Source organism: Hypomesus nipponensis, chromosome 12 (assembly GCF_054491055.1).
Source record: "Hypomesus nipponensis isolate SF chromosome 12, ASM5449105v1, whole genome shotgun sequence".
Lineage (NCBI taxonomy): Eukaryota > Metazoa > Chordata > Actinopteri > Osmeriformes > Osmeridae > Hypomesus > Hypomesus nipponensis.
This window is the reverse complement of record NC_140372.1, coordinates 5,026,290-5,045,914: the sequence shown is the minus strand read 5'-3', so window position 1 is coordinate 5,045,914 and position 19,625 is coordinate 5,026,290. Positions and strand designations below refer to the sequence as shown.

General features: G+C 45.4%; 1 long non-coding RNA gene across 1 annotated transcript in view; it reads left to right on the top strand.

Moving 5' to 3' along the window:
- LOC146260743 (uncharacterized) overlaps nt 1–19,254 on the top strand; it is a 126,711-nt gene extending 107,457 nt beyond the window's left edge. The window contains exons 4-5 of the long non-coding RNA XR_014724828.1: nt 18,410–18,597; nt 18,912–19,254. This is a non-coding gene — a long non-coding RNA (uncharacterized LOC146260743). The remainder of the gene's footprint in view (nt 1–18,409; nt 18,598–18,911) is intronic.
- Nucleotides 19,255–19,625: the final 371 nt, after the last annotated feature.

Here is a 19,625-nt window from a genome sequence, read left to right as displayed (position 1 = left end):
GATGAGATAGGGTTGTTCTCCTGAAGGAGAGGGCCTCCAAGATATGACCTTACTACGCAAGACGCCTCTGTTCTCCAGTTTAATGAGAATTCAAACATGACCTCGTCCTTTGTTCAGTTTGCGAAACATGAGTTATCACAAGGAAAGTCACATTCAAGCTGGAGGTTACATCATTTATCAATTTTATTTCGGGAATGTTCTTTCTCAAAATGTCCAGATAAATGACCAAACATGCATGTGCATAACGCTTCATGTGGGTGCTAGGTGTAGATGTATCACTCACTTTTTCCACAACCCAGTTTGTACCATATAGAAGGAATTTATTAGTCTGGCTGCCAGCCCAACTTATTCCCACCCACAAAAAAAAAATTGGTCGGGAAGTTCGGTCTGGGGGGGCACGTTTGGGGAAAAACTATGTCCGAACAGGAGCTGTTTGGACCGATGTAATTGTCAGGGCGGGCTTTATACGATGATGGACAGTTGATCAACAGTAACGTAATCAACAACGTCACGAGGCATTTGTCTTACGAGTTTGGTTGAAACACGCCGCATAGTCACAGCCCAACAGAGAGTTATCAGACTCATATTCTGACTAGAATTATGAGTATGACAATGTCAGGCTCGGAATATATCTTCCCTATTGATTGGGTCTGAAGAATTTCCTTTTTTTATACATTTCAATTCTCAAGAGAAGCTGGTCGGATGGACAGATGAGTGAAAGTGATTTCAGAGATCTGGGGAAACGTGTGATTTTGTGTGTGTGTAGATAGGTGTGTGTGTGTGTGTGTGTGTGAGAGAGGCCAACGTGTGTTTGTGTGGGTCTATACAAGAACAGCCAGGGAGATGCAGTACCGCATCATCATTCACTTTAAGGTAGAACTGAAACGGAGAAATTGAAGTTAGCCCTCCAAGGGCTTGACTACCATATTGAAAGTGATCTTCTTCCGTGGGTAGTCTTCTGAGCTTCAAAGAGAATAAAGAAGTTACTTATTTTAAAGAGCCTGGCTGGAGCAGATTGTTCACTGACCTTGACATGAAAGGTAAACATTATTTTAGACTTTTTCGATGCTGTGAGATGACGGCCCATCCCTCCCTCCCTCGCCCCCGCCCACACGCTCGCCCCGACAAATTAATATTAATTGTACATATGTGCTTGTGAAGTTAGCTTTGAAATGCAAAAAACAAGATGTAGCTTGATCAGTTAGCTGGTGGATGGTTCGCTGGTGGATGGTTCACTGGTGGGTGGTTCACTGGTGGGTGGTTCACTGGTGGATGGTTCACTGGTGGATGGTTCATTGGTGGATGGTTCACTGGTGGGTGGTTCACTGGTGGGTGGTTCACTGATGGATGGTTCACTGGTGGGTGGTTCACTGGTGGGTGGTTCACTGATGGATGGTTCACTGGTGGGTGGTTCACTGGTGGATGGTTCACTGGTGGATGGTTCACTGGTGGGTGGTTCACTGGGTGATGGTTCACTGGTGGATGGTTCACTGGGTGATGGTTCACTGTTGGATGATGTTGAGAAAAAAACTGAGAGCTGTACAGGAAGCAACTGTCTGTTTGGTTTTCTACAATATGACTCGGAAATATGACTGGGGGCTTTCTTTCAGGCTAGGAGAACTGTATAATATGTGGTGTTCAAACAATCATCAGTGGTAGAGCATATGTATATATGCAGATAGTTAGATAGATGCAAGAAGTTACCGGTGCAGATGGCTTAGAGTTAGCTTTGGATAAAGGCGTCTACTAAGTGAATACATGACATCACAAAGCCAACATCACTGGTGTTCAGATGCTTCTGTTTTCCAAGTACAGTAATGACTGTGTTATGAGTGACCTCACTGTGTCATTTGACCAGACATTCTATCAGCTTATTGATTGGCAGCAAGCAGAAGAAGACAGTGGACCTTGAACATGATCGATTGAGGTGAACCCACTGCTTCCAAAGTCCCTGCTGGTCTTCAGTCAGCTGCTCATCCACTATGCAATAACGAGCTACAGTACTTCTCTAATCCTGAATGGGAGGCTTTTGAACTTAGCTTTTATGATTAATTATTTAATATATTTTCCGATGGACCTCTGAAACCAGCCTGCTTATGCAATATTAATTGAACGCCCATGTGTATAACTGATATATTTCATTTCATATTTTTTTATCAAGGTGTCAAAACTTTTCCTCCTTTGAAATATGTACTTACAGTTGAGTTGAAAGACAAGCCTAGTACTAACAGATTTACACATTCCTCAGCTCAGAACTCACTCACACACACGCACACAAAGCTCATTCTCTAGCCTGGCCATTATCAGAGTGAGTGTCAGTCATTAATTCGACTGGTTTTGACGTTGTGTTGTATTGGGACAATGCATCACAGGCAATTAGAGTGGCAAGGAGCGACAGGAATGATGAACGGCTTTGAGGAACCCTAACTGTCCTTGCTGTTGTCCTGTCATGTGTTTTGTTCAACATTTAGATCCCTCTTGTGATTCTATGGCTCGTCTGTTCCCAGAGCTGACAGAACGTCTGGCAGCTGCCTATTTGTCTTTATTATGATCTTCTAACCAGCACTGGCACAGGACTGATTGTGGAGACGTAGAGAATGACGCTCTGTGAAGTGATGTACATGGATGGCTCTGATGTCAGACACAAGCACATGCACACACATGAACACATGGGTAATTATACTCATCCACACCCACCTGTTCACACACACACACATGCAGACTCACACACTTACATGTTAGTAACACACCCATACGTGCACACATACATAAACATGCATCCGGGTGCACACGGGCATGCACATGCTTACTGGACACACGTGTCCTCAAACACACCCGCCTGTCACCCTCATCAACGCCCACACCTGAAGTCCAAACACGAAGCAGTTTGGAGGGCCGTGGCATGACCGAAGGATCACCTTGCATACAAGAACACATGGACACACGGTGGGAGTCAAAGTTCAATCAGGAAGTGGATGTGTCTGATAGTTAAGCAGAAATCACATCCAGAAGTGGAATCGTTCAAAACACAGGAGGAAATCATCTGAGGAATGAACACATTTGTCTTCCCAGCATTGATGAAGAAGAAGAAGTCAGATAGTACAGATTGAAAAGTGGAACTGAGGAGTGCACGTCCCAAATTCCACAACAACCTGCCTTGACCACCAGTTTCAGCTTAGACCAGTGTGAGTTGTATTAGGTTCATGGCAGAGTCGATTGCATTTAGCCGTCTCACAACTCAGGAGAGAACTGAAATGAAATAACAAACCCTCAATACTGTCCTATCTGGCCATGGCAATGACAATTTAGTTCTAAGTCAGTCTTGCTGGGCCGAGTTCGATCAAACAGCCCAGGTGAGAGTTGCTTTGATTGATCGTTAAGACATTTACATTAATCAATGCTTGTTCTTTTCATAAATGTTTGAAGCAATCCCTGAGTAGGGTGATTTAGAAGAGGCATCATGTACCTACACGGAAATACAAACCAATTATGATTCTGATATATACAATGTACACTGCCATCCTCCTTCACTAGCCCGCCCTCCCTCCCTCCCTCTTCTGTGTTGTGTGATGTCGAGTTCGGCCAGAACGGCAAGCCCTCCTGCTCCCCCCTGCTCATCTCCACTCACCACCTGTTCGCCCTCCGTGAGCCAGTGTCAGAGCCCAGCTCCATCCCCCTTGGCTGGGTTAAGGCTCAGGGCCGAGCCCTTGTTCACCCGGACGGACACAGGTGCCAGCTCAAAACACCGGCTCTCATCCACCCACTCCTTACCCTCTCGTCTCCTCCATCTTTCACCCCTCAACCTGCAGACCGCCCTGCACTTGGATTTCTCATTTCTTTCCTACGTTGTTCCTGTCATGTCATTCCTGTACTTCTGACTTCTACATTTCTGAAGTTGCACACACCCCCAACGATATGTTTCCCCTACGTACAGATATCCTGTCCTCTTTCTCCTCTGGTCAACGTCCGTCCTGCTGTCTGGGGCCCGTGGAAGGGGCCGGCGCAGGGGGCGGAGGAGGCGGAGGAGGCGCAGGGGCGGAGGAGGCGCAGGGGCGGAGGAGGCGCAGGGGCGGAGGAGGCACAGGGCGGAGGAGGGCAGGGCGCGTAGGAGGCGCAGGGCGGAGGAGGCGCGAGGCGCAGGAGTCGCAGGAAGCACAGGGCGGAGGAGGCGCAGGGCGGAGGAGGCGCAGGGCGCGGAGGAGGCACAGGGCGGAGGAGTCTGGCGTTTTCTTTTGCTTACAGTGTGCTTGTTCCGCTGAGGTGGAACCTGGGAGACAAGGTCACTTTAAGATCCACAGCCCAGTCCTCACAAACATCTGATTCCACCCCGGAAGCCACAAACTCAAAGGCCATCCATTCAAGTTTAGCGAAACCTTCTCAACACAAGGATTTAATCTTAAAGACAAATATTGCTGTGAAGACTTGAAAACCACTTCAACAAAACAAACACAAAAGACACACAATAGACTCACTGCACAATATATATATAAGTATATATATATATATATATATATACAATGTATTGTCTCCTGAATTGTCAGTAATGAAGACTAGGTAGGTTTAAGACTAGGTAGCCAGAGTCAAACATTGTTACAGGAGACACATTCTCAAGCACACCGGCTCAGGTTATGCTCTGCATGCAAATCCAGAGGAGAGCTTGTGCTTGAGGAGGCCCCAACACAGGGATGTTTAATCAATTAGCCATCCCTGTCAATAGGGTATCATGGGAAAGGCTCCCACACTGCATTACTTCTACCTCGCTTGCCCGGGTAGAGGCCCCCTCTCTTTTGTTTTTTGAGAAAGAAAAGGAAGGAAGAGGTAGCAGTCAGACAGTATGCATGACCAGACAGACCACGACACAGGAGATGAAGAGAGGGAGAGAGAAGCTTTGAACCACAACAAATGGAAGACACGGAGATTCTATATCCATTCAACACTTCAAAGACAGTGGGTCGAAGGAGAGACACTGTCTAAGGCACACGGGCCCTGATGGGTGGGGGGGGGGGGGGGGGGGGCTGGGGGGGGGTTCAGAACTGTGACCAAATTCACACATGAACTATATCTAAATGGATATTTTACACATGACTTGTGCCGGGGAAAATATGCCATGGTTACCATCACCCCTTAAAGAAAAGAATCACCGACATGAAATAACAAAAGCACTTTGTCATCTCAACAGCTAAGACACGTATTTCACAGCCTTAAATCTTCCGACCATACAAACCCCAGCTAGAGAATGAAGGTGACTCAAATATCAAGTCTACTGAGGCCTGTTGGGGGTGCAGTGTTGCAAGCACTGACTGCAGACACTGTGTATTTGTCCTAATAAGGGTTTGTATAAATGCAAATGACCTCATTTTCCCTTATGCGCTGTTGAGTCGATTGGGTTATGTATGACAAATTAAAGGAGTGAGATATTACGGAGCCATTGCTGTGTTATAATGAAACATATTATTCCTTCAAACTTTATTTTACGGTTCTTATTTTCCAATCACAATTATAGCTTGATGCCATCATTATCAACACCATTGATGTATTCTGTTTTAAAATAGAACCGCTTTGTGGCGATTCCATTTGGACTTCATTATCAGGAAAAGCACCAACCCCATACCATATAAAAGAAAGGCAATTAGCTTTCAAATGAATGTTTAAACTCACATTTTCTTTAGCAAGGCCACACAGTATTTGATTCATCTACAAAGAAATACTACGTGACCTAAAATAAGACAACCTATCATCTAGAAGTGTGAACTGTTGATGTTCAAGCAATTTTTAATTGAGGTTACGTATGACATTAGAAGCACGAACGCTAGATGGAAGCTTAATGAGCCGGTCCTTATAGATCGAGGCTTTACAGCATGTTTGCGTTGACTGCTCATGTTGTGGATGTCAATGCTGCAACACTTGAGCAGTGTATAGTTTCAGATATATTTAGTTGTTTAGCAGACGCTCTTATCTCTTAAGAGTGACTTACAGTAAGTACAGGGACATTCCCCCCGAGGCTAGTAGGGTGAAGTGCCTTGCCCAAGGACACAGCATTATTTTTCAGGGCCTGGAATTGAACCGGCAACCTTCTGATTAATAGCGCAATTCCCTAACCGCTCAGCCATCTGACTCCAGACAAGATAGATAAAAATCCCTCAGGTGGATAGCAGTGACTGAATCACTGTATCAGAATTACAGGGATTCAGTGTAATGATATTTGATGTGCCAACACAAACGGCTGGCCAACTTTGAAACATGAGATTTATTGTGTGGCTGAAAGGTCAATAGCCTATTCACATCAACGAACAGTGAGTTGTTCTAGGCTTCTGCTCCTAATGCTTAGATTCATCTTGATTAAGAAGGTTTTCACAAAGCCAAAGGTTTGAGTTAAGAGATACAGTGCCTGGCATGTTGAGCAATGTCTTATCACCACTGCCAGAGAGGGTTCAGCGCAGCTGAGTGGTTGAGTGTTTGTTTGTATGTCTTTGATTACCTGTGTTTGCATCTGGGTCTGTTTGTGTGTGTGTGTGGATAGCTGTATTTTGGTGTGTGTGTGTGTTTCTTGTGTGTGTGTGCATGTGTGTGCCAGTGATGTTCTCACGCTGGGTAATTTCACACATTTCCTGCTGTGTTCAGTCACTGTCTGGTGATGGTATCAATTGGATATGTCAGTTTGGCTTAGCTGTGGACCGTTCCATCAGTGAGGAAAGGAGCAATGATGGATCGCTCTGGGAATAGTTATCTTCTGCGACGGAACTCCCGTGTCTGGGATTAGTGACACCTTTGATATTCAGAACAATTTCCGATCTGTAATGATGTCCGGACATCTCTGCCGGTTGTTGAGGAGACAAGAGTTGCTCCGAAAGATCCTGCTGTTCCAAACTGGAGTGAGAAGAGCAGAGACGGCTTCCTCTGCTGAGAGATGAAAGAAAGGAAATCTGTTGTCCGGAGCCCAGCCTTGTCTTCTGTGAGGGAGAAGGGCCCGGAAACAGTTTTATTGCTGGTTGTTGCATCACAGCTAGACCCATAGATGTGTATCTCACTCTTGTGAGAGTGACACAAGGAGAGAGTTGGTCCACGAAAGGATAGGTTTTCGTCTACATTCTGAAATTCATTGACATTTTCTGTGTGAATGTATAGATGTATTCTTGTATAGATGCCAAATATGATTGATTACTCAATTTGTCAATATTTAGTTATTTGCGTGTATCATGTATTATTTTCATTCAATTTCAATTAATCACGACCATACTATTTAACCAGTCTCTCAGAATCAGTCATGTAAACTTCTTTTTCATGTTCATCTGTCACAAAATTAACACAGTGTTCAAATGTTTTGTCTTACCCCAAAATCCTAGAAAGTATCCATGCAACATGCACTTGCCACTCATTGTGTCAAATAGTATAATGTGAATTTTCAATTACAGCCCGAACACTTTGCAGTCCATGTAAAGTGACAGGAGTTGTTGCTAAGTAACTTGGTCCACTGAGAAAGGGAGAGTGAGAGACATAGATGGAGACTGGGAGAGCTAGAGAGAGGGAGTGAGCTTGTGGGTGAGATTGAGAAAAGCACTTAGGCAAAGAAAATGTGTGTTTCTAATAACTTATTTTTCAATGCAAAGATGAGAGGCAAAATGCTGTCGCTATTAGTCTAGTGTAGATGACCACCCCTTTGCCTCCCTATCTCCCTCTCTCCATCCCTCTCTCCCTGCATCTGTTCATACAAACAGTAGAACCTAATCACATCAGCGTTCCTTTCAGAGCTAGCAGTTAGACCAAAACTACAGGAGTCAGCCAATGTGCACTGTGTCTCATTTTGTATGCACATGTTATCTGCATGTACATCTTAAGACAACATCTCAAGTGTAAAGTACAACAATACACCCAGAGTCATCTCTGTTTGACACACCCCTTGTCTCCCTGCCTGTTTAATGCTTTAGATTGACAAAGCCAGTGTCATGGAGCCCGACATCAACTGAAATTAAGGCTGAATTTAAATGGTCATGTCCGGGGTCTGGCGCATGTGTGAACGCTTTCCTCGCCCCTGAGTGACTTTGAGGCCGAAGTGTTTCCTTTAAATGTGTCACACATCATCGATGGCTGACAAAACATCAACAACGCGTCCGCACGCATTCAACACAGCTGCCAACAGCAACTGCGATGGTAGACAACAATTAGTTGGGGTGAAGATCCAAGCTATATATACACCGTATATCTAGTTCTCGAACCCTAACCGACCTTAACACTTTTTCTCTCATCTGTCTGTTTTTCTCTCTCCTCACCTGTCTCTCTCACTGTAAATATCTCTCTATCCCTCTCTCAGCCTCTCTTTCTCTCCCTCTCTTTGTGTCAGAAGGCATTCATGGGAAGTATCCCAAATACTGCTGATACCCACCCTAAAATCTCAAGCATGGCTTGCGCCGTTGAACCTTCTGTCAAAAAGAAGCTCTCCCGGAGACAGGTAACGTGCAGCCTATTAGAAAGGTTGACACCTTGAATCTGGTGGGAAGGGGAATCGGCAGAAAAACTAAACAAACATTTGCTGTCTAGAGAAGCTGTGAATTCACATGTTCAAAAACGAACAGAACTGCACACAGTCAAACCACTTGGCCATGTTGCCCTGAAAAAAAAAAAAAAAAAAACTTTCAATTTCCAGTTATTTTTGTGCCATTGCCATCTTGTAAATTATTAATTGGCAGTGGCGTTCTAGTCCATGGCAGGTCCTTTAAACCGACACTCAGCTACCTCTTCATCACTCAGTACTCAGGAACTGGAGCTGTGGAGCAGAACAGTCATTCTCTCCCCTCCTTTCCTTTCCTCCTACTCTCCTCCTACCATCCTTATTTTCCTTCCTTCCCCCCTCCTTTCCTCTCCCCTATTCTAGTCCTACTATCCTCCTCCTCTCCTTCTTTGCGTCTCCTCCCCTCCTCTCCTCCTCCTCTCCTTCTTTGAGTCTTCTCTCCTCCTATTCTCTTTCGTTTACTATCCTCCTCCTGTCCTCCAACTCTTCTCCCGCCATCCTCATGGTTTCATCGCATGGCTTCCGTCCTCTCGTTTATTCTCTCTCCTCCTTTCTTCCACCCTTCTGTCTCCTTCCCTTTTCTCCCTCTTATCATCCCCCACGCCTTCCTTATCGTCTCCTCTTCCTGTTGCTGCCATGCCTCATCGGTTTCTGCTACAGTATTTCCTTAATCAATCGACAGATGTGTGGAGATGCAGCTTGATTTATTGGACACCTCAGATCCCTCTGGAAGCCTGGCTGGCTAGCTGCTTCACCTTATATGTTGTCAACCCCTCCAACAACCCCTCCACCCCACCTCCCCAGGTAAACATCCTCCCCAAAACTCATCTGTTTCTCTTCATTCCTCCATACTTAACAGCATACACCCTCCATCCAGCCTTGGGCATGACTTCCTTCAACCTTGCAATGATCTCTCTCTCCCTCTCCCTCTCCCCCTCTCTCTCTCTCTCTCTCTCTCTCTCTCTCTCTCTCTCTCTCTCTCTCTCTCGTCTCTCTCGTCTTGTCTTGAGATGTCAAAATCGAGAGTAAATTACTTTTCTTTCTGTGTCTTGCTCACCAACACATTCGATTTTTCCCGAGATATAGGAAAAATAACCAGTTTTGCAACCTCTGCCTCATTCTATGAAGTGTAAAATAAATATACAATAAAAAATAAAACTGCACGTGGGTGATTATGGAATATATTTGGGGATACGGTGTTGTAAGAACTACCAGTTCAACCACACTTTTCTGTGTAGCCCAGGGCTACTGTACAGTGGATCCGGAAAGTATTCCCAGTGCTTCACTTTGTCCAAAGTATGTCATGTTACAGCCTTATTCCAAAATGGATTCAGTTCATTTTTTTCCCTCAACATCTCAAGGATGATCAGTGGAAACAGGATGCACCTGAGCTCAAGTTTGAGTGTCATGGCAAAGATTCTGAATACTTATGTACAAAAATGTACGTTATCATTATGGGGTATGGTGTGTAGAATTGAGATGGGAATTTGATCAATTTTGGAATATAGCTGTAACATAACATGTGGACAAAGAGAATGTGTTGGGAATACTTTCCGGATGCACTGTATAGACCGATACAGAGTTGCTTCTAGCCAACATTTCTTTTTCAGAGATAATTATTTATTCAGGTGGATAATCAGTCTTTCCATCCGAGTGAGAATTTCCGGAAAGTACAGGTGTATTCATGCACGGAGAGATCTGTCCTACTACTGAGCAGATAACAAGCAACACCGTCGATGTGTTAGGGTTCTAGAGGGTACATCCCTTGTAAAAAAGTCTAGCAGTCTCCACCAATATGCAGGAGCAACCTTCTAACTTTTGGGACATAAGCCTGACATTCCAGCAAGCTTAAGTGCTGCTCTGCGCTTTTCCGCAGTTTTACTTTATTTATTTTATTTTTTGCATGTGCAAGGACTCCTAAGAACGTTTGCCCCTAAAAGCCATTAGCGCTCTCAGTGGCGTAAAACTTGCATGATGCCATGAATCTTTTAGGGCGGCGGTTTCAAATATGTGCTCATAGGGGTGGGGTAGGGTTTTGGAGAATCAGCACGCAGATGATACGCATGACTAACATCAAAATCCACCACTTACTAAAGCAAGGGAACACACAAAACACTGTAGCCTCGGGGCCAGTCTACACATGGTGGTTGGCTGCTCTCCCTGAAACGATGCATTTGTAATAAGATGAGGAATATACCCAACGTCTTCCCCTTTAATTATTGAGTTCTCATCTCACGTTTAGCGTTGAGTTGGACTTCCAACGTACCTGTCTGCAGAAGTTATGGAGTTACGTTCCAGTACAGTAGACTCCTCACACCCACAGGTCCGAAGGAGGAAGTATGGAGGAGAATGAGAAGGGGAGACCGAGGAGAACAGGGACTGGCGAACGAAGAGATGAAAGTGAGGCGATAAGGACAAGGAAATGAGAAAGAGGAGAAAGGAAGAGGAGATGAGAGAGGAGGAATACAGGGGAAGGAGTTGGTGTCAGTGGCGGGACACAAACACCAAATGTGTGTGTGGGTGGGTGTTGGGGGGGGGGGGGGGGGGTTGGAAAACAGCCAATGAGACACAGAGGTGCAAGAAAGTTAACCGTGTCTCTTGGAGGCACACAGTTTGTGCCAAACTGTGAAGGACAGTATGACTGTCAACCAGAGAGGGGAGGAGAAGAGTGTGGGTAGGGGGGAGGAGGAGAGGAGGGGGGAGGACACAGGAATCTAATCCAGAGCACAAGGGCGGGTTATCTGACCAAGGTAGGGGGTGGAAGGGGGGGTGTCTCAAGCTACTAATTGATAAGAGCGGGCTATCTTTAGAAAGCACTACTGTTCTGGGATCAGGACATCAAAACCTTGGCTGCATCTGAAAGGCTTGTTGCATCCCTCCCCTCTCCCCATTCTGGCAATCAAGGAACGGCAGGACTTGGCTGATGCACAGTTCACCTTGCTGGGGGGGGGTCAACGCTTCAGTTTCCAGCTCTGCAACTTCAAAGTTGTTTTAGTTTTGTGGTGTGCGTCACAGACCTAGGCAGCTGGGGTCGTGTTTTCTGAAGAGGCGAGATCCTGAGAAATGGTGGTAAAATTGCAGTTGATGTTTTTGTCCCGAGGGTCACTTCTTGGTTCTTTGTGTCTGTCATTGTGAGGAGGCACACAAAGGGCCAGACACATTCTGCTGCAAATTCTACTCTCTAAATGACAGAAAAGTACAATTCTCTCCCATATATTAGAATATAAATGTTTTTTCTTTTGTGTTTTTTTCCTGATCCCTATTTGATATTGTGTCAAAAACAGTTTTCTTTACTAAACCACACACATACTGTATCCTGGAATTGGATCTATTTTCAGGTCAAACTGACTTATTTTATCTTTTCCCAGTATGAAACACATTGTCTCAATCTACACAAAGTGCAAAATAACACGCATAAAACTCAAATGGGGGTCGTTTCGTTTGGGGACCTACGGATAAGTACAAACAATTTATCTTTATTTAATGAAAAGAAAATCACATATTTAGAATACATTTGTATTGGTTCACCCATTTGAAATATTATGTTGACATTGGTCTACTAGCTGTTATTGTGTGTTCCTAATGGGGTTTAAAATTACCCAGTTATTACTGTTGCACAGTAAGTCAGTGTATTTTTCTAACTGTGTTTTGTGTCACTGTGGGAAGTAACAAAGACATAAAAGAAGAAGGAACAGCTGGAGATGTTACTCTCTATTGATTTCCTTCCATTTCTACTCTTTACTTTAAACTATGTACTGGACTGCACGTCACTTCACTGAAGGGGGCCGCTTGCTTGCCTCCAGGTACCCAGAGACTTACATATCCACAGGAATCAAACACCGAGATGTTTTTGTGCCTAAATCTAATAATTCCTTTTTATTCTGTTCTCTGAATGACCCTCTTTATTCTGTATGGAACCCGGTGTGTCCTGGCAAACCCCACACATCCAGGTCAACAAGTCTCTCTCATGTTGGCTCAGAACATCAGCTGAGGACGATGTATAAATCACCTCAGAGGCTCTCAGAAAGAGAACATGGAGGAGAGGGGGAGAGAGAGGGACAGAGGGGAGGGAGAGAGAGAGGGGAAGAGAGAGGGGGAGGGGAGAGGGGAGGGGGAGAGAGAGGGACAAAGGGGAGGGAGAGGGTGGAAAGAGGGAGAGAGAGAGGGGAAGAGAGAGGGGGAGGTGAGAGGGGAGGGGGAGGGGGAGAGAGAGGGACAAAGGGGAGGGAGAGGGTGGAAAGAGGGAGAGAAAGAGGGGAAGAGAGAGGGAGAGAGAGAGGGGGAGGTGAGAGGGGGAGGTGAGCGGGGAGGGAGAGGGGATCGAGCATTGGCTTGTGGTGAGGAAGGTTCATTCTTAAAGAAGTACAAACATCACATTAGACTGGACATGGAGTCTTCATGCACGCACACACACATACACACACACTCAAACACACACACATATTATCTCTATCTCTATCTATCTCTCTCTATCTCTCTCTCTCTATCTCTCTCTATCTCTCTCTATCTCTCTCTATCTATCTCTCTATCTCTATCTCTCTCTCTCTCTCTCCACCACAACCACTTGGCCTGACATGTGGGTTGCATCTGGAGGTTGAGCGAACACAAACTAACCATCCCAGAATAGTCTAATGAAGAAGAACACAATTAAGAGGAGAGGGAAGTTGAGTTCTTATGACGCACATCAGGGAACCTAACAAATAAACAACATTTGCAAAGTGGCCAATTAAGTTCTTGTTCAGGGTAAGGGTCTGTTCCAATCAGGTGCAGGTATTTCTGGAGAGAGAGGATGCTAATGCGACTCCTTCACTGGAGCACACTAACAGGGCCCATGTAAATAGCTTAACACAAACAGACAACCACTTTCAATGAGGAGCACATTTGTTCTCTTAAATTTCAACTCAGTTTTTACTTAAGGTCAGAAGTTTACACCAACAGGACGTTCCCAAACACATCAAACAACAGCATTTGTCGTAACTCCCTCCTTTCCCGTTACAACAATCATGCTAACAGACGTTTCGAGTTGTCTTCTTCCACCATATTGTCCTCGTGGCCCCGAACCGACCGCAGGGCGCTGACTGACATGGACAAATATTGGACAAGTTGCAGTTTGGTTTGGGCCCGCTGCAGCAGCCAGTGATGATTTCTCCAGGGTTGTGGCATCGATTAGAGGCAGCCAGGCCTGCGGGGGTAGAGGCGAGGCAGGTGGCACACTGACCTGAATTAGACAGAGGAGGACGGGTAGGGGCCAGATCAATCCTGGAGCTTATTTAGAAAACAATTATCTCCATTACGCCAGTTGATTCTAATCCGTGGGTCGTTATGATGGCTCTGACTGACTGACACCCTGCTGACACTCCAGTCTCCAGCCGCTCCCAGAATGCACCTGGCTTGTTTGGTCTGTTTTGATGGGTGATATGGAGTACATCAGGATATCGATGACTGCTCTGGACTCCTGGACAGAAATACTGGTGTTCAAAAAACACAGGCTGTGAAGTGTTTTTTTATCAGGGACCCAGGCTTTGTGTAGCATCTGATATGTACTTGTTTAACGATAAACAAGGTGATTTGATGGAATCTGTGTTTTTAGATGGTTGTTGAAGTTAACCTTTGGCTGGTATTGACAGTAAAATAAAAACTGTAAATAAAGTATCCTTAATTTCCTATAGATGAGGTGAACTTTGTTTTACACCTGAAGGGTTTAGATAACAGGATTTCATGCTGAAAACAATTTATTTTCATTGACCCACTGATGTAATTACCGTATTAATATGAATTGTTTCTCGATTTTATGCGATTTTGTAAGAGATAAATTGAAAGGCTGTTTGTGTGTATGTGTGAGTGTAAGGACACATCTGTGTGCGTTTGTGTGTGTGTACTCATGCATGAACAGCATATTCTTGTTTGTGAAATTCCCGCCAAAACAGGACTCCACGCAGCAATTAGTGGACAATGACTCCAATCTAACTGCACACTGTCCAATTATCTGTCTAGGTTTTCTGTTGTTGGAGTGAATTCTCAGTTCAGCATCCAGCTCGGAGTGGAGGCTAGCTCCATCAGAGATTCTAAAGGCCATCCTGCTGATAGCAGCAGACAATCAGACATGCAACACACTTCTAACGTCTATAAATCCCTGCTGGATCAGACACACAAGGTAAAAACCCAGCGCAAATCAGTGTAATGGCATGCCAAGCAGACAATACGCCTCCCTCCCTCCCTACCTCCCAACCTCTCTCTCTCTCTCTCTCTCGCTCTCCACCTACCTCACTCCTTCTCTCTTCCCTTCCTCTTCCCACCCAGCCTGTTTCCAACGAGGGAGAGTTTGCAGGTGCAACACCCATGTGGGTTTGAGGGTCAGGCTAAGTTCAAGATCGCCCCCCCCCCCCCCCCCCGGCTCCCTTTTCTCCACAAATCCTCCCTGGGACTAGCTGTATGAGGCTAAGTAGAGGTGGGAGGGGAATGGGGGGCCATGCATTACAAGTGGGGGGTGAGGCATTAGCTACTACTTAACATCTGCCCACACGCTGTGCGCGACCAGTAAGCAAACGCTTCTCAAGGACCATTTGTATAATACTGTATTTAGAACGCATTATGAATGTGTCGATAGTTCCTTCCACCATGTCAATAAACATTCCCCAACCTCTTAACATGCCCCCTCCATCATCTCTTGGCAGCTAAATTGATTATCTAAATAGCTCTCTATCTCATGTTTTCACTACGTTCCATTGGCCTTCCACTTTCCAAATACGGAGGTCATTCACTCAGCTTTCCCTCACCCTTATTTTAAACTACTCTCCCCGACATCGGTTCCCCCTCTGCTCAGTCGCTACATGTCTTTTTGTCCGTACTGAACTTCCGGAATTCTTCCACAAGCGTTAGCGACAGTTGCATTAGTATTCCGAGGAGAGAGGCGTCAGTGACATGTAATACATCACAGTCACCAGGAGGCCCATTCTCCGTGAGCACACGCACAAATATGAGGAGGACATGTTTCTCTGTTTTACACGCCACTCCTTATCCTGGGAATGTCCTCTGAAGCGCGCCTGCACACAAAAGCACCCACACACTCACACACACACACACACACACAAACACACACACTCACACACAGAACATTCACTGCTGCTTGTTCCATGCAGCATGAAACACACAGTACATCGGGGTCATGGAGCAATTGCATTATGGGATATTTGGAAAGTGGGGTGATGGTAGTGGTCTGTGTGTGCGTGTGCTTTTGTGTGTGCCTGTTGCGTGTGTGTGTGTGTGTTGGTCACTTTAGACAGTACGCCAGTCTGGCAGGCACAATGCCCTTGACTAACCTTGGTGTTTTTATGGGCAGTTTATGGGAGGGTATAAATAATGGTGATGGGTTTCTCAAAAACGCTCCTCTGTTTTACAGTTTGCAGCCAGATTGACAAAGCAAATGTGCGGACCTATAACAAAGCTTATTACAAACACGGTCTTGAATACATAAACACTGAAATCCAATACAGAACTAAATAATAAAAGCCTGTCTATGTATTTTCAGTGTTACGCCAGTCACAATGCAAAAGTAATGAGGGGGGATATTCTCAATGGATGCATTAAACTGAATAACACTTGGCGAAACATAAACACTGCTGCATTGCGGTTGCATTTCAGGTGAGTAAAAAAAATAACACAGGCAATTATCATATTTATTACTTTCTTTCCCAATGAGGGAGAGATTTCCATCTTTATTTCATTTTGCGGCTCAGTACAAACAAAGGTTTGGGGAAAAAGAGGCCTAATGACATCCATTGAGACTGACTCTTCTTGGAGATCCTCTCTTTTACCACAGAAACCAACAGCAACTCTGAACCGTCGCCTGTTCATCTCTGTCTCCGTGTAAACAGCAACACTGTAAACAGGTTGCCCAGACTCCTGCTCTCCAATCCACATTTCCCATTTGGCATGTGCACATTTTATTTATTTATTCATGTGTTTAGTAAAAGATACAAATCCTTGTCTGTTGCTTTGCTTTGTCTCCCGGTAATAAAGAGAGGATGCCCTTTAGTCAAGGCAGTGCCAGGGGAATATGCACAACTCCCCCCCCAAAAACAATATCTACATTTGTATGTATTTATTTGATGTAGTGGTGTTGGGTCGTAGGAGAATGGGGGAGGGGCTAGGTGGGTAGGGCAAGAGGAGAGGGTGAGGGAGGGATGGAGACGGGGAGAGGGCAGGGGGTGGGGGTGAGGGGAGTGAGAGGGGATGGTGATGGGGGAGGGGGGTGGGTGTAGGACAGTCTGCGTGAGTGAGGAGTTCTGGGTTGACTTCCAGAAACGTGTTTCTGCTTCAGGTTCCTCAGCAGAAGTGCATGCTCTGCAGCTGGACGGGATAGTCTGGGTAATAAATCATGCTGGAGAGTTTAGGGGTGCGCAAGAAGAGGGGCGGAAGAAAGGGAGGGCGAGTGCAGGTGTGTTTTGGAGGCTGGAGGTGGAGGGGAGAGATGGGGGTGGCGGGAGGAGATGGGGGCGGGGGGAGAGGGGGTTGTTGGTGGCAGGTGTGGAATATTGAGTGGCTTGAAGACACTGCTGTCATCAAAACCAAATAACCAGGACTGATTCCCCTCGTCTGTTTTGTCATCAGTAATCCCCATTATCGCAAGCTCTCCATCGAGGAAGGCGTCTGGAACGATTACACTCGCCGAGGACCGACTGCTTGGCAACACGTGTAAAATGCAACAGAGTCGATAAACCGATGCAATGGCCGGATACGTTTAGCTGTGATGAGTCCAGACAGGACTGCAGCACTGCAGTCAGAGGTGTGTCCAGACAGCCAGCCTTCCTGCTGGCTGTTTCTGAAGGGGCTCCGCAGTGCTACATCACACTGGATATCCGGTGCCAACACTAGTGGGCACTCATATTCCATATTCACACCGAGCAGATGAGTGTGTGTGTGTGTGTGTGTGCGATCACACGTTCATCTCCTCTCCCTGCTCTCTCGGTCTGTCTCGTGTCATCCCTCCCTTCTTTATCCTGCGTATCTTTCCTCTCTTTTACACCCCTCTTCTTCTTCTCTTCTTTAGTGTAGTTCTCATCTCGCTGCGGAGGCTGTCCCAGCTCTGTGCTGAAAGAGATAGAGGGTCTGGAATTTCCAGTTCTTAGACTCCGACATACTGTTTTACTACAGCAGGATGGTCATTCAAATAAAGATGACAATTGTCCACTGTTGGCGATGATGAAAAAGTAATTAATAGGTACATGTAAAGCATTTATATGTGTATAAGTACAACTAGGTGGGTTCATCATGTTGGCAGGATAGCTTGTTAAACAGAGAATGAGTGTGTGTTTGTGAGAGAGGTGTGTGTGAGAGAGAAGTGTGTGTGCGTGAGAGAGTGTGTGATAAAGTAGTGTGTGAGAGAAGTGTGTGTGTGTGAGAGAAGTGTGTGTGCGTGAGAGGCAGCAGTAGCCACACACACACACATCTCGATCTCAGATGACTCTTGTCTCTGGCTGGCTCATAACAGCAGAAGCTGCTTTCGCTACTATAAGATAAAACAAAATACTAATAATACAATAAAATACAGCACCAAAGTAACACTCCCCTTTAACACGGCATCCATATAAATCTTTACATTTTATAGACCCATCATTAACAATAACAGGACAGAGTCTATGTGTGGAACTCTGGTTGACATGTTTATTGTGATTGAGTATTTGGTGTCATCAGTCTCAGCCAACCTGCTGCTGTTCTGTCGAACCACAACGCTCATAGAATCATTGCAGCGGATGCTTGTGTGCTTGTGTGTGCTTGTGGGTGTGTGTGTGTGTGCGTGCGTGCGTGCAAACGTTCCTTCCTCCTGGCTCTATAACTTCATATAATGTAGTCTATTGCCTATGCGATTGCAGGTAACGCTGTCGGTGGCAATTTACGTTTCAGCTTGGAATGAACATGTCTGCAGGCGTTTCCTCCAGGACCGCAACATGGCTCCTGACAGCAGCATGACTGCCCTCTGTGGAGAAACCTTCTCCAGGTGGATCACCCCAAGGAGCAAGCACAAATAACATTGTTGTTTCAGTGCCACGCTCTGTGTGGAACCCGACTGCAAGATGAAGAACCAAAGAAAGGTGAAATGGAGGATGAAGGGAGGACTGAATGAAGGATGACACGGGGGGGGGGGGGGGGGTTGGAGGAATGGAGGTTGAAGAAGGGGTGTAATGGAGGGTGAGGAAGGGAGAGATGGAGGATGAGAAGGGGAAAATAGAGAATTAGGAATGGAAGATGAGGGAGGTGAGGAAGGTAGGATGAGGAGGGGGAAGATGACAGAGGGAGGGTATTGATGTTGAAGTGAGGGGTGGGGCAGATAAATATCTCTCTGCAGGGTCTATATCCTGAAGTCATGTGGTCTCTAACTGTATCATCTTTGTTTTCACATGTTGAGTTATTTTTGTTCTCGATGATGGCTGTCTCCAAAATGACCGCAAAAGAGGCCACAACCCTGGCAGGTTGTTCTGTCGAATTGTGCCAGCATGAGTTCACAGTTCATGACCTTTTACCTCTTCAGCCATGGGAGGGGGGGGGGTGTCAACCAGGCAAGTATCAGAACTGGATTCAAACTGACCCCTACACCAGAGATGCATCCTGACTGTATGACCTGCTCATTGTTTGCTTTTCAGGCCTGCACAATGTGGGAAATGCCAGACAAATCAAAAGACGACATGATTTTGCAATCGAGATTGGTATCTACAGTGTGCACACACATTCCATATTGCCAGAATAACATTAAACCAATTTACAGTAAATGTGTGAGTGTATTGCTTTTCTGAGCTGGTTTATTGTTCATACAGATGGAACATTACAACCCCAAACACTTGTCAGTTTACATTACAATATTTGCACTGTACATTCAATTCTTCAATATTGACATCGTATTGGGAGGACTTCTGAACCAAAATTGTCTGCTTCTATCTCTCAGGTTACATACAATTGAAAGTCTATTTTTCCTCTGACAACAACATATAACTGATGCAGTGACAGTTTTAAACTAGAAAATCAAATTAACACCAATTGTAACCTTATTATTCAATCACATCAACCAACAAGGGTCCTAAAATCATGGTATCAATCCCAGAATTGTTTTGTCGCTGTCTGTTGC